Source organism: Aedes aegypti, chromosome 2, assembly GCF_002204515.2.
Source record: "Aedes aegypti strain LVP_AGWG chromosome 2, AaegL5.0 Primary Assembly, whole genome shotgun sequence".
In the NCBI taxonomy this organism is placed as follows: Eukaryota; Metazoa; Arthropoda; class Insecta; order Diptera; family Culicidae; genus Aedes; species Aedes aegypti.
In genome coordinates this window covers 296,211,850-296,225,061 of record NC_035108.1, presented here as the reverse complement: position 1 = coordinate 296,225,061, position 13,212 = coordinate 296,211,850, and the positions used below count along the sequence as shown (strand labels likewise).

The 13,212-nt window shown below is 35.0% G+C and overlaps 1 protein-coding gene across 3 annotated transcripts in view; it reads left to right on the top strand.

The window, feature by feature from the left end:
• Nucleotides 1-13,212, top strand: part of LOC5566516 (YEATS domain-containing protein 2) — a 466,690-nt gene that overhangs the window by 129,183 nt on the left and 324,295 nt on the right. The gene's annotated exons all lie outside the window — the stretch shown is intronic.

Genomic DNA, 13,212 nt, shown 5'->3' with positions numbered 1-13,212 from the left:
AGATCCGATAGAAAACTTCAGGAACCTACAAAATCCTACAATAGATCTGTCAGTTGAAAAGATTTCAATCAAAACACCTCCAGAAAGTTTTCAAAAATATGTCCCGTATTACCTAGAATGAAGTTTTATCTGTCGTAAGAATTAGAATTATTAGAACCGTCGTATTGTTTTTGCATTTCTTCGAGTGCACCAAAAGTTGCAACAGAATCCGCAAAATTCTCGTAAATATTTTTTTCTTTAAAAAATATGTTAGGATTCGACCTTTGCAAGCTTCTAAAAAACAATGCAATATTCTAAAAAAACTTCTATTGAGCTTTTAAGAAACCAAGCAATAGCTGTTTTGATATTAACAATAGCTCTTCAAAAATCTCGTCAGATATCCGTTAAGAATTTTCGTAGTATTTTTAAGGATCACTTATACCGTTTTGAATCATATTACGGACAGCTTTAAATTCCGGACACTCTACTCTGTATGGGAAACATTTCACACGAAATGTTTCAATTTTTGCTGTTCAAAAGTTCGCACTCTCAAGACTCGTTTTAATAAACATGTTCTATAGAAATCTATGCAAACTTATAATGTCCACCTCCCTTAGACGTCTCTGTAGTGACTTGACTACTTCAACTGATGGTTTGATTTTTTCTATTCATGATTTCCATGAGCTGTCCGGAATTCGAATCAAAGTGTCCGGAATATGAGGCAAAAGTGAGGAAGCGTCCGGAATAAGAATCATGAAAAGGCCACACATTTCGATTTATTTAAAATTATTCAAGTTGCAGAAGCGTATTCTTTACCCACCATTCGATAGTTAAGGGTATCCGACGCTCGATAACGCTGAGAAATCATACAGAATGATTTATTTTGTATGGTCTATGTTGAGTTATACTTCACTAAGGCCTTAAATGTCCGTAATATGAATCAAAACGGTAGTATCTTTCGACAATATCATCAAAAATCCTCCTGATAGACTCAAGAAGATTTCGCCAATGGTTTTAGTGAGAAGTGAATACTTTCATTTTTTTCCAATCCCGGTACTTCTCAGAAACTTATAGAGAATCTCATCAGGAAGCTGGCAAAATATGTCAACTGTTGCAAAATAAGGGAGGTCGGAAATTCCATCATTTTTTTATCAATAGAAAATTAACACTTATTGAAAAACGGCTCCTCGGACCCCCTGGGAAGTCTTCACGGCCCCCTAGGGGTCCGCGGACCATCGGTTGAGCAAACCTGTTTTAGAGTGATATGTGGTATTTACAGGGTGATTACTAATTCCTGTCAGTAAAGTAAATGATCTTAGATAAAAGATGTATGCATGAATTTTAATTTCCGGTGTACATCCTGTTTTGCACATCTATAAAGTTTGTTTTTACAAAGTAAAGATTAAATCTTTTTTCATTTACCTTAGTTTTTACTCATATGTGTTGTTTTAAAGGCATTGCACCTGGCACGCACGTTTTCCACAGATATGTATTTTAGACTAAACTCCGCTGAAAAAAATGCCTGATTGAAACAGCATGTTATCACAATCTTCTTGACTTACTAGGGAATAGCATAAGACTGATTATGGAAAATTTTAGCGAAAAAAATATGTCGGAATCAAGATCAGTCTGTTCGGTTCGAGCTGTGCGAGTGCGAGAAAAGAGTCGTGTAGTACCTAGTGTGTGTTTTTTTTATTCCGTTGTGTCCGGTTCGCGCTGTGCAAGTGCGAAAAGATATTAGTGTTCAGTCGAGGATGGATTACCAACTGGTGAGCTCGTCTAGTTCCGAGCTTCTTCTGGAATAGTCTTAAAATCATATGTTTTCTAGCAGTAGAAGCCTTCAAAAATATCCGCTTAAACTTCTCATCGAGGGAGAAAGTAACAATTTCGATAGATTTTGGCCTAGAAAAGATTTAATAAAGTTTTACATAAAGCTAAACAACCTGACTGCTATAAATTTATAAATCATTTTGTAGATACCCAGAAGTGCCTCTTTCATATACTAATTGATCAGCCAAGTTTGTTTAACATAAATACTATTTCAAAGAAGCTATGAAGTGTTTACCAGAATCTATCATTAAAACTTCAGCTTTCATGTCTTAACGAGACAATGATAAAACTTCTTAGTCATCAATTAGTCAAGTTAAATATGTCTCATACTTCGAACTATATCATTATAAATATTCATTTGTCAATTAGAATGAAAGTAAAAATTGAAAACCCCCTTCTCTTCGAAGTATCTGATTGTGTTGTATAGCATATTTGACCAATGGTTGCGAGCGTTAAGTTTGAGCTAGTGCTTTCGAAAAGTATGTTATTAAAGTTAGGATGCCACAAACAATATGATTTAAGTCTTTCTGGGTTTTATCGGCTCTACCAGTCTTTAAGTAAACGTCGGAAAGTTGAAGCAAAACCGTTTTAGCTGCTTAAAGACTGGTAGAGCCGATAACAATCAGGAAAAATAAAATAATCCATCACTGTGGATAGCAACCTCAAAATATGATTTAAGAATTTTAGAACGAGTTCTGGACTCTGTGCAAGGCTTATTATGAATTTCTAATATCATTGGGCACTTACTTTAGACCAATTTAACGCCAAATCGCATTCCGAGCGGGCAGCACTCGCTCAGATTTCAATGAAATTTTGTGGATGTGTGGATTTTGACCAAGTATGCCACTTTGCACACTTAGTTTTTCCAAAATTTATCGTGACTATTATTTGAAAAGTGCCAATCTTTTTTAACAGATTTTTTTTCAAAATAATCTACGGTATTCTATACAAAATGATAATTTTCTAAATTTTTGAATAAAAATATTGAAAAAATCTCATTTGTGGACTATATTGAAAAAAAAAACGATTTTCAAAACTCAAAGTCGATAAAAAAGAGATTTATTTTATTTAAATTTTGTCTCAATATAAGTAATTATGCTTACTACCAATTGTTACACATCACAAGATGGGCACTTGAAAACAGTTTTAATAATAAAACTTTTCTTGCCTACTAGAATAAAAATTTTCAGGGTGTCAAGGGGTTCACAAAAACTAAACAAGTGAAAGTCACAAGTATCTCAGAATTCAATGAAGCTCAAAAAGCGAGTCAATTTGGTCTTATCGATTTAACTAAAATTATCGAGATTTCAAAATAAAAATTGTGTGATTTGTTGCCTACACTGAAAAAAAAAAGATTTTAGAAATTTGTAAAGTCGATGAAAAAATTGATTAATTTTCATTACATTTTGTCTCAAGAAAGGCTCTTATGGTTACTAACCGTCCAACAAGTGACAATCACAATTATCTCAGAATTCAATGAAGCTCTCTAAGCGATTTGGTCAATTTGGTCCAATCAATTTACCTTAAAATAAACCGATTCTATGTGAAATTGTCTCATTTGTAGCCTACACGGAAAAAATTCAAAACTATGTGTCGATTTTATATTTTAATGAAATTTTGTCTCAAGATAGGTCATTAGATTACAGGTCGGACTCGATTATCCGGAGTATCGATTTTTTTTTTCACTCCGGATAATCGAATCCTCCGGATAATCGAATCACTAAGAAAAAAATTGAAATCTTCGATAAAAGAACATAAATATTATCTTTTTTTGCTGTTTTATTTATATGATGCGGTGGCGTAGCCAGAAATTATTTCTAAGAACAGTAGGGGTCTTTACAAGAAAAGATTTTTTTTTGACCAGCATACACAAAAACCACTTTTTCAAACCCCCCCTGTTCTTAAATACGTTCAAAACTGCAAAACCATTTTTGTTGTATATTGCAATATCAAATTATCTCAGATGTATGCATAAAAATTGAAAAACAAGAACATCAAAAATCAAATTCCGGATAATCGAGTCTAAAATTCCGGATAATCGAATCCCAGATAATCGAGTCCCCGGATAATCGAGTCTCCGGATAATCGAGTCCGACCTGTACTACCAAAACTGGTCATACATCGCGAGTTGGGCATTTTTAAGGAAAAAAGTTTTTGTAATAACAATTTTTTTCTTGTCTTAAATTATTATTTTTAGCATGTCATTTTCAAACAAAACCGACCAAGTGAAAGTCACAATCATCTCAGAATTCAAAGATGCTCAATAAGCGAGTCAATTATGTCTAATAAGTTTACTTCAGATGATCGAGAAGTTCATATAAAAATGGTGCGTTTCTCGCCACATAATATTCGGAGCTGGCCGCATTCTCTTATAATACAAAAAAAAATGGATGGATGGAGACCTTATCAAAAATATTATTCCATTATTGTTTTGTCTGCTACTGAGGGAAAATGTGATAGCATGTAAAAGACAAAAAACACATGACTTTTCATATATCAATGATAGGATATCGGTTCGATATCGACAATGTTATATTCAGATATTTCACATTGGCCAATCTGTTTATTCTTAACTACAGAAATCAATCAATTGTGATATGATAGATTACACAAACTTTTTGGACATCAAGTTACATAGCTCGCTTCGTTTGGTAAGTGATACCTGGAACTAAATAGCTCATAACGGGTGGGTGTGATATTTTCATCACTTTGTCACAAGGTTCAAGAAGCTGCCTTTCAAAAGTTTTAAAGATCAAGACTCTAATAAGCATAAATTCGTTGAGAACCCTGGTGTCCCAAGTGTCTCAACGGATCAAAACAAAGTGAAAAACGACAATATATGGGTCTAACTATACTAGCACAAGTTTGTCCTAGACAGTAGTAAGAGGCGAATCTCTCAGCTCCTAGAAAGACTCCTTAAAATGATAGCTGCCCTGGCCACAATCTTACAACTTTTGAACAGTGTAAGAAGATTATAAATTGTATGCTCAACAGAAACCTCTAAGGCGTCTCATAGACATCGTGCGATCCGCCATCGTTAGAAGCACCACGCTGATGCAGTGTACGACCAGCGAGGTTTTTCCACCAGTGTTGCATATTGTATGCAACACTGGTGGAAAAACCTCGCTGGTCGAACAGAGCGACTACTGAAGTGCTATTAGTTTGATGTTCTCCGTTTCAGGGTGGGGAACATACGTTTAATCAAGCGTTCATAATTTTTGTACTAGAATCAGTGGCAATTAATTCTTTGTAGACACAACTTAGTATTATTTAAAAATAACGATATTTCTACTAGAAAGACAAATATAAAACTCATTAACGAACATTTTTAGAAAACTAAATTGTGATGAAGTTAAAAAATCTACAACGGTTTAATTTTTCGTACCCTAACATCACAGTCATTATGAGTCATTTGACTAAAATGCTAATTAAATGAGTACAAGGCGATGGCCAAAATCGTCCGAGGTGGCCGTCCACTTTTGGAGAAAATTCGTACCGTAAAACGGGGTAACTTTGATAATGCGGGTAACTTTGATAATGCGAGACTCTCAACATACTAAACGAAATAACAAAGTTCCTATTAATCTGTTAAGCAAAACAAATGCAAAAGTAAAGAGTATTAGTATGACACTTCATGTTAAAGCTATTTCCGTTGGAATCGAGTACATTTGAGGATTTATATGCAAATATGGAAAATTTATAAGATTTTAGCAATTTTGAAATGCTCTCAAACAATCTGTTCTACGATCACTATTTGATGAAGTCATAATGAATTCGTCACTTATACTTGACAGCCTAGTTATAGTAGAACTCGAATTCAGTCTCAAAACTCTTAGCGAATACTATTTTTACAAACTGGGGCCATTTTTGTAATCTAAGTCAGAAATTTCCATATAGCGTTAAACGCCTAAAGATATGCAACGCCCTACAAATGTTCTGTAATTCATTCAATTTTGTTCGAGTGATGCTCCATTATCAAAGTTACCCCAAAACAGAAAACCGACTTTCGATTATATGAAAAATTATACATCCATTAAGAATAAATCTTTTGGAAATCTATCAACTGGAATCGATAGTTAGGATACCAGTACTTGTTTTAAAAATATGAATTAAAATTCTTTGAAACAGCATGCATAAATATCCAAGTTTTCTTCTAAAAAACTATCAAAGTTATCCCGTTTTACGGTACTCATTTGACACTTCAACAAATTGTCCCTCCCAGTCTCTCCCTCTAATAGGTCATGTCGTCCACCTCCGATAACGATCAAATGCGAACCTATTCACAAATTATTTTTTCCCACGCTCCATTCACCTAATCTGCGGCCATAATCCGACATCCATCATGATGGTGGTGTGCTGGTGCTGGCCACTGAATGCTTTCCATAATGCCAAACCCACCTCTATTCAGCCGTCCATCTGCACGGGGGCCTGTCCGTAGTTTTGTTGGTAACCTCTGTCGGTGAGTCAACTTTTTTCAGTTTGCCTTTGGCCCCGTGAAATTTGCACCGATAAATAGAATGAATAGCAATGAATTGGTGTAACTGAAAGGGTACAACTACGAAAAAATTCTGTGAATAGAAATATTTCTAGTAGCATTACAGGTTTTGAAACTTAGAATCAATAAATATCGATCATTCCATAATAAAACTAAAAAATAATTGTTTTGGAGAAATAATCGACATTTTTGGTTTTAAGTCTGCTTTAAAACCTCGTCAAAACCAGAAATGTTACATGCATGTCTTTTCTTTACAGAAAATCATTACGGTATCCGAATTCAACCCAACTTTTTTCGATTTTTCCAAGATTTTATTAGATATGGATTTTTATAATTCCAAAAAATATTGCGTTCGAGAGATGCCTGAAAGTTAGTACAGTTTTGCACATCACTGTCATAGGTTTTATCGTCGCCGTTTCGGTTCCAACAAAGTACAGTCGAAAGTAGTACCACCGGAGCAAAACAAGCAACACGCAACATTTATTTCTCTTTTAAAGAGCCGACCACGCACAAAAACAACCTGGCATTTTCCGTTGACGACCGATCCGATGGTGATGATGGTGTGAGTGTACGCGTCCGGGCTTTTAAATCTCGATGCGTGAATTGCTGAAATTCCTTTGCCGCCAGCCGACTATTCCTTTCGCTCCCTCCGAATCTTCCGTTCGTTTTGGGTTGTTGTTTTGAATCGAAACGTTTCGAATCGTTGTCGGTTTTTGGAGGTGCATTAGAATGGAAGAAATGCATCACGCACCACTCAGATGGTTCGAACGATATGGTGGTCAGTCGGTGTTCCCTTTGCTAGAACATAGGGGAGACTGGGTAGACTAGATTCCATCTTATTTTCTCGGAATCTAAAACAGTCAATTTTTCAGCGATATATGATTTTTAGGTTATGAGATATATTTTTTTTTAAATAAGAAACCAGTCATTTTTATCGGCACACACTGTAGGTCTCAGCGTATTAGATTTTTTATTTAAAAAAATCATAACTTTAGAACAGCTCAACTGATTTCCATTATTGTTTATGGAATGAATGCTTAAGATTTCAACTTTTCAGAAAAAAATAAAAAAAACTCAAAAAAAAAATCTTTACATGAAAAAAACAATGAAAAATTCTAGTTTTTTATATTTTGTTCTGGAAGAGTCAAAGACAAGTCTTTAGCTTTCATTTCGTCCAAGAAAATTGAAAAGCGGTTCAAAAGTTGATTTATTTAAAAATAAAAATTTATCAAAGTCGCGATTTTTCTGGTCACCTTATTTCGGAAATGGTCACCCTAATCAAAAAATCAAAAAACACGTGTATCCTTATTCCGGATAAGGAACAAAATAGCAAATTTTCACGGAATTCGGTGACCCACTAGATCGGTTTTTCATGGAATGGCTGCATGTTGAAAAATATATTTATATAAAAATATAAATACCTATATTCAACTCATAATTAAAACAAGATGCTTTATAAACTTAAGTTTTATAGCTAAAATGCAATTTCCGGCAAATAAAATTAAATACAGTGGGATTCCGTTTTTGGCATGCTCCGTTTTTGGCATGCTCCATTTTTGGCACCCCCCGATTTTGGCAACAAAATGGATCCGTTTTTGGCAACATTTTTGAATACCATTAAAATTCTTAATTTTTTGTAAATATTATCGTGTCTGTTGCTTTATTTATTTGAATGGCAGGTCAACTACACACCGATTACATTTCAGATCTTCATTTTCGTTGATATTCCCCCGAATCTCATTAAGTACTAAGGGCTCCCGTACGCGCTTATTTACTTCAGGATGGTCATTTGTCATGCATTCGCAACGTTTCATAAGGCCATTCATCTACACCACAATCTCAACTAGAGATCAATCTCTTAGCCCACTTGGGTCTGCCAGTAGGTGGTACACTAAAAATCACTTCTCTCCAGTTTTGGAACAGCTTGTTTGAACAGAGCACAAGCACGTTAGGCAAATAAAAGTCACCTTTTTAGCTCACTGTTATTATTATGGAGTTGCATACATTGCGCATGAAAAACACAACGCAGTAATAAATGAAAATACAACAATATGTCGTGCATCATAACTTTTAGGGATTTCATAGAATAAATTGCTTAATTCTAGTGAATTGCAGAAGTAGCAACATATAATCCGTAAAAAAGCGAAGATTTTACTATATTGCATATTATTTTTTAAGAATTCCAATGTTCTATTCAATACCGGCACAAATGCGAACACAGTCCAAACTACAACTTATTCTCAATAATTGAAGCGTGCGATAAAAACGATTAAGAGTATTTTAACTTTTTGTTTGTGGTATTCGTGTGTATATTAATATTTCTGCGACAACTAATTAGAGCTACGTTCCCTTTTTGTTGGAAATTCTTTAAGACGTTAGATTTTTAAGAGACGAGTTCAGTACAAGATTTTAAATCAAGGATACGGGTCTCAACATAAACAAAATGTTCCTTGCGAGCTGGAACTATGAGTTTCCTTACTGAAGCTTGGATAATCCTTAGGAGATTCTAAGTCCTTAGGGGACTTCTCAGAAGTTTTAACGGATTCTTGAGAATGTCTGCAGATTCCTAGCGGACTCTTGGGGTTTTTTTGTGGGATCCTGAGAATGTTAAGTTGGTTATTGGGGATTAAGTCCGAAATTTGGTGATTCCGAATAAACTCTTAAGATTTCTAGGGCATCCTGGTAATTCATAGCGGGAAAATGTGAATTTGTGGTGGTATTTTGAGTATTTCTGGTGAAATCTTGTAGATTTTGAAAAGGTTTCCAGAGGAATTTGAGGAGTGCTAGTGGTAACCTAAGAATAAAAAACATTTGAAAATTTTCCTTGGAGACTTGAGAATTTTCGGCAATATAGCAGCAATATTCTTAGCAAGATGCTTCGGAACCTTAGCGTTTTCCTGTAGATTACTTACGAACACCTGAAGATTCCTATCAGGTTCTTGAGGTTTCATAACATGGATATATGTAAATATATGTTCTATATGTTTATATGTTCAGCTAAATAAAAACTCACTTCAAGTAAAAATAATAAAAGTTGTATGTGCATTCTACAAAATAACGAGTCGCATTTATAGATCATGAGATGTAGTTGTTTATGTTTGATCTTTTGACTGCAGTCAATCATTCATTATGATATGCTTTACTTTATCAGAATTTTAGTGTAAAATTTTACGCTAAATCCTAAAGTTGAACTGATTTTTGTTTTTCAATACCCAGGGCTTTTGATTTGTACTTAAAAACGTCTTTGTATCAATACAGTAACACATTTAATTTTTTTCGTATTCTTACAAAGTTTTGGGAAAATGTTCAGTTCTTGTATAAAATCCACTTTTGCGATTATTAACTTTACATGGCCCACTCATACAAATAGTGTACATAAAGCTTCTAAAAATCATTAAAGACGTTGACGCGTAAAAAGCATGGATGTAGAACGTTTGCCACAATTAACATTTCGGCCTTATAGATCCATAGCATAGTACAATATTACGGAAAACTGCTTCGAAGTGAACCGTTCAGAAGTGTTTATGCCATATGGTTCTATAAGGATGATGTAATAACATTTTAATGATGTTTTCAAAACCAGTAGTTGAAAAATAATATTTGAAACAAGGGTTCCGATTTTGGCACGGTTCCGTTTTTGGCAACTGAAAATTTCGACTTTGTTGCCAAAAACGGAATCCCACTGTAATAAAAAAAAAAAGATTTCTTCTTTAAAAAATCGTGTTTTTGGGTAGTTTTTGTAAAATAACTTAGTCAAATCCAATTTAAAAAAACTGTGTTGTATGAGGACAACTAAGTTTGCATCGAAAATATGTAAAAAGATTTGGAATCGGTTGAGTATTTATAAAGTTATGCTCAAACAAAGATGATTTTTTTTAGTAAAATGTGGAAACATTTGGAGAAAATTATTTTTAACTCAGACTAGTTTCCATTTTAGGACAAATTTGATGTTCTAAAAAATTTCATCAATTCAATTTTAAAGATAATGGTGCTAAAAGATTCAAAATTGGTTAAGTTATGGATGACTTCACCGAAAGCCATTTTTCATAACTTGAAAATTCACCTTTAAGACGCTTGTGCCACCTCTAAATCTTAATATTTTTAGCTCAAACTTTGAAGTTTCTCTTCTAATGTGATTTGAATTTATAAGAGCACACGAATTTTTGGTTTTGAGAACTTTTGAAAAATAAGCCGAACCCTAGAGATCATATCTCCCCATCTCCACTACGGAATTTCGGTGCACTGCTCGTTGATTGGGAGTGCCTGGTCGGTGGTGGTGATGTCGTGAATTGATAACGTGTGCTTGGTACTGATTTGGTCCTACTTCTATGTGCATTTGTTTGGTTGCCGCTGGGCTTTGTCGTTTCACCTTACTTTTTGTCGTTGTCGTCGTCTGCTTTCGACGGTTTTTGTGCAGCTATTTTCGGGGATTGTGTTCTGAAATAGTTATACGAGGGGGGAATGCCGAAACTTTCTACGGTTTCGGTTTTGTGCTGATGTGTATAGGGACAGGCGCGTGCCCAGGTTAAGAGGATTATAAAAATTGATAATCAATAAAAGGATAATTTTGATTTTTCCTAGGACGTAGCTGGTGCATTTTTTATAATTATAAATATGACGTAGGACTACGCGTCAAATAAAAGTGTTATTAGATGATAATTTAAGGAGCTTCGAAGGAGAACATTTCAATCATTTTGATTATTTATTGAATTTTGTCCATAACCCTAGAAAATTCTCGCATGGCTTTCTCCATATTACTTACACTCTTGTAAAATTATCTCAATTGGTCGCCGTTAAGTCAGAGGGGACCAAGTACAAAACTTGAGAAAATTGGATTATTCTCTCATTAGATGCAAAATTATTTTACCTCCGTTACACTTTGATCAGATTTGAAGAATGCTGTAAACTGCGAGAGATATGTAATAAATTTACTTTGGATGATCAACAAAAATCGATAAAAGTGTGCAGTCAGAATGGACCAAGTGCTTATTACCATAACAGCGAAAATGATCAGCGCGCTTAGGAATGCGAGGAAATGAAAGACATTTCAGGAGATTTGTCAGATTTTTCGACATCGAATCATTCTTCTACTTATCCATCAATAGAAATTTATAAATATTACATGATTCGATGCATTTGATTTTGATTTTTGACCATTTACCATATTCGGATGAGTGGTCAGAAATTGCAACAAATTCTGTGCAGGCAGAGCGGACCAAGTATTGAAAAGCAATAAAATGATTGATTATCGCATTTTTTGAGTCAATTTAAGAGTCCGATAAAAGCTTACGGTAGTTCTATGGTGTATGTATGGATGGCCTATAGGCCCTATAGAACCCACTCATTGGCCCAGTATATTTTGGTCGGTACTCAAGATTTTCACTTGGTCTACTCTGACTTTGAATATTTCTGGTCTTCAATGCTCTGACCCTGTGAAACCTTAATTTTCAAGCTATCGTAACACTGATTTTGGTATTGACTATGTGTATTATTGAAGAATTTACGATACTGGTGTCGGAGAGTCTTATTAATCTGTTTATCTTAGAGACATGCACCCAATTTGACCATTATGGCATGTCCTACGATCCGCTTATTGGACCAGCATATTTTGGTCGGTGCTCCAGATTTTCACTTGGTCCACTCTGACTGAACGCATATTTGAATATTTCTGGTCTTCAACGCCCTGACTCTGCGAAACCTTACTTTTCAAGCTATCGTAATGCCACTGATTTTGGTATTTACTATATAGGTTATTTAAGAATTTACGATACTGGTGTCGAAGAGTCTTGATAATCTGTTTATCTTAGAGATATGCACCCAAATAGACCATGCAAGCATTAAATGATTGTTATTTTTCAAGAAATTGTTCAGTCAGAGTGAACCAGCTCACTGAACGGTGGTCTTTGGTTCAGTCAGAGTGGACCAAGTACACATAGTCCATCAAAAAATCGTTCTATCAGAGGTTTGGATTATGATTTTTCATGATTATCACTTCACATTATATTGTTTTAAAGTAACATAAAGACGTGTAAAAATATTGAACCGAAATTTAAACGAGTTCAAAAATTACAGAGCGTTAGACTTTGAACCCATTTTTCTCAAAATATCAAAAATGTCACTTGGTCCACTCTGACTTAACGCCGACCAATTGTTCTAAAGCAAGCATTGCAGAATGCGTTCTCATTTGATTTACAAGTACGATCAAAGCAAGCGATGAGAAACATCCCATCTGTAGTGGTCCATGATCGGCAATATATCGCAAGTTGTTACAAGTGTGATAAATAAGAGCGACGAACGAGAGCCCCAAAGAAAAAGCGATGATAAAATTATTTTCTCTCTCTTGTTGGCCATTGGGTAGTATACGATACGATAAATGATAAACAGACTCATGGTCACGATTGTTACAGAAAGCAAGCAAGAGAATCTCTCAAATTTCTTGAGATTCATTCCCTGTACAAACAAAAAATGGGGATGGCCGGCAATGGAAGTTGACATGTCTTATCATTTCTGTCCTCCGAATGGGTAGCTTTTTCTTCTTCTTTTCTGTCATTTCAACAACTACAGTGCCTGCTCTTCAGTTTGGTGTTCTTATGAGGACTTCCTGCAACTTGAGAATGTTGGTCAATCGAATAAAATCAAATCTGTCATTTACCCCTTTAGCATTCAAACACACCTCTGGTGTCATGTTTCGGAACATTTGAACCAGAACAGCGTGACACAGATTATCGAGTCTCGGTACACAGAGAAAGCTATTTTCGGCTTTCGCCGTCGTCGTCGTCGCGTGCTTACTAAGCGCGGAATGAATGGCTGTGACGCCGGGACGAGGGGACATCGATTGTGTCAATACCGTACGCGCGCCGGGCCCAACATTAGTGGTTAAATTTAGCATTATCTTGTCGAAAGCAGCA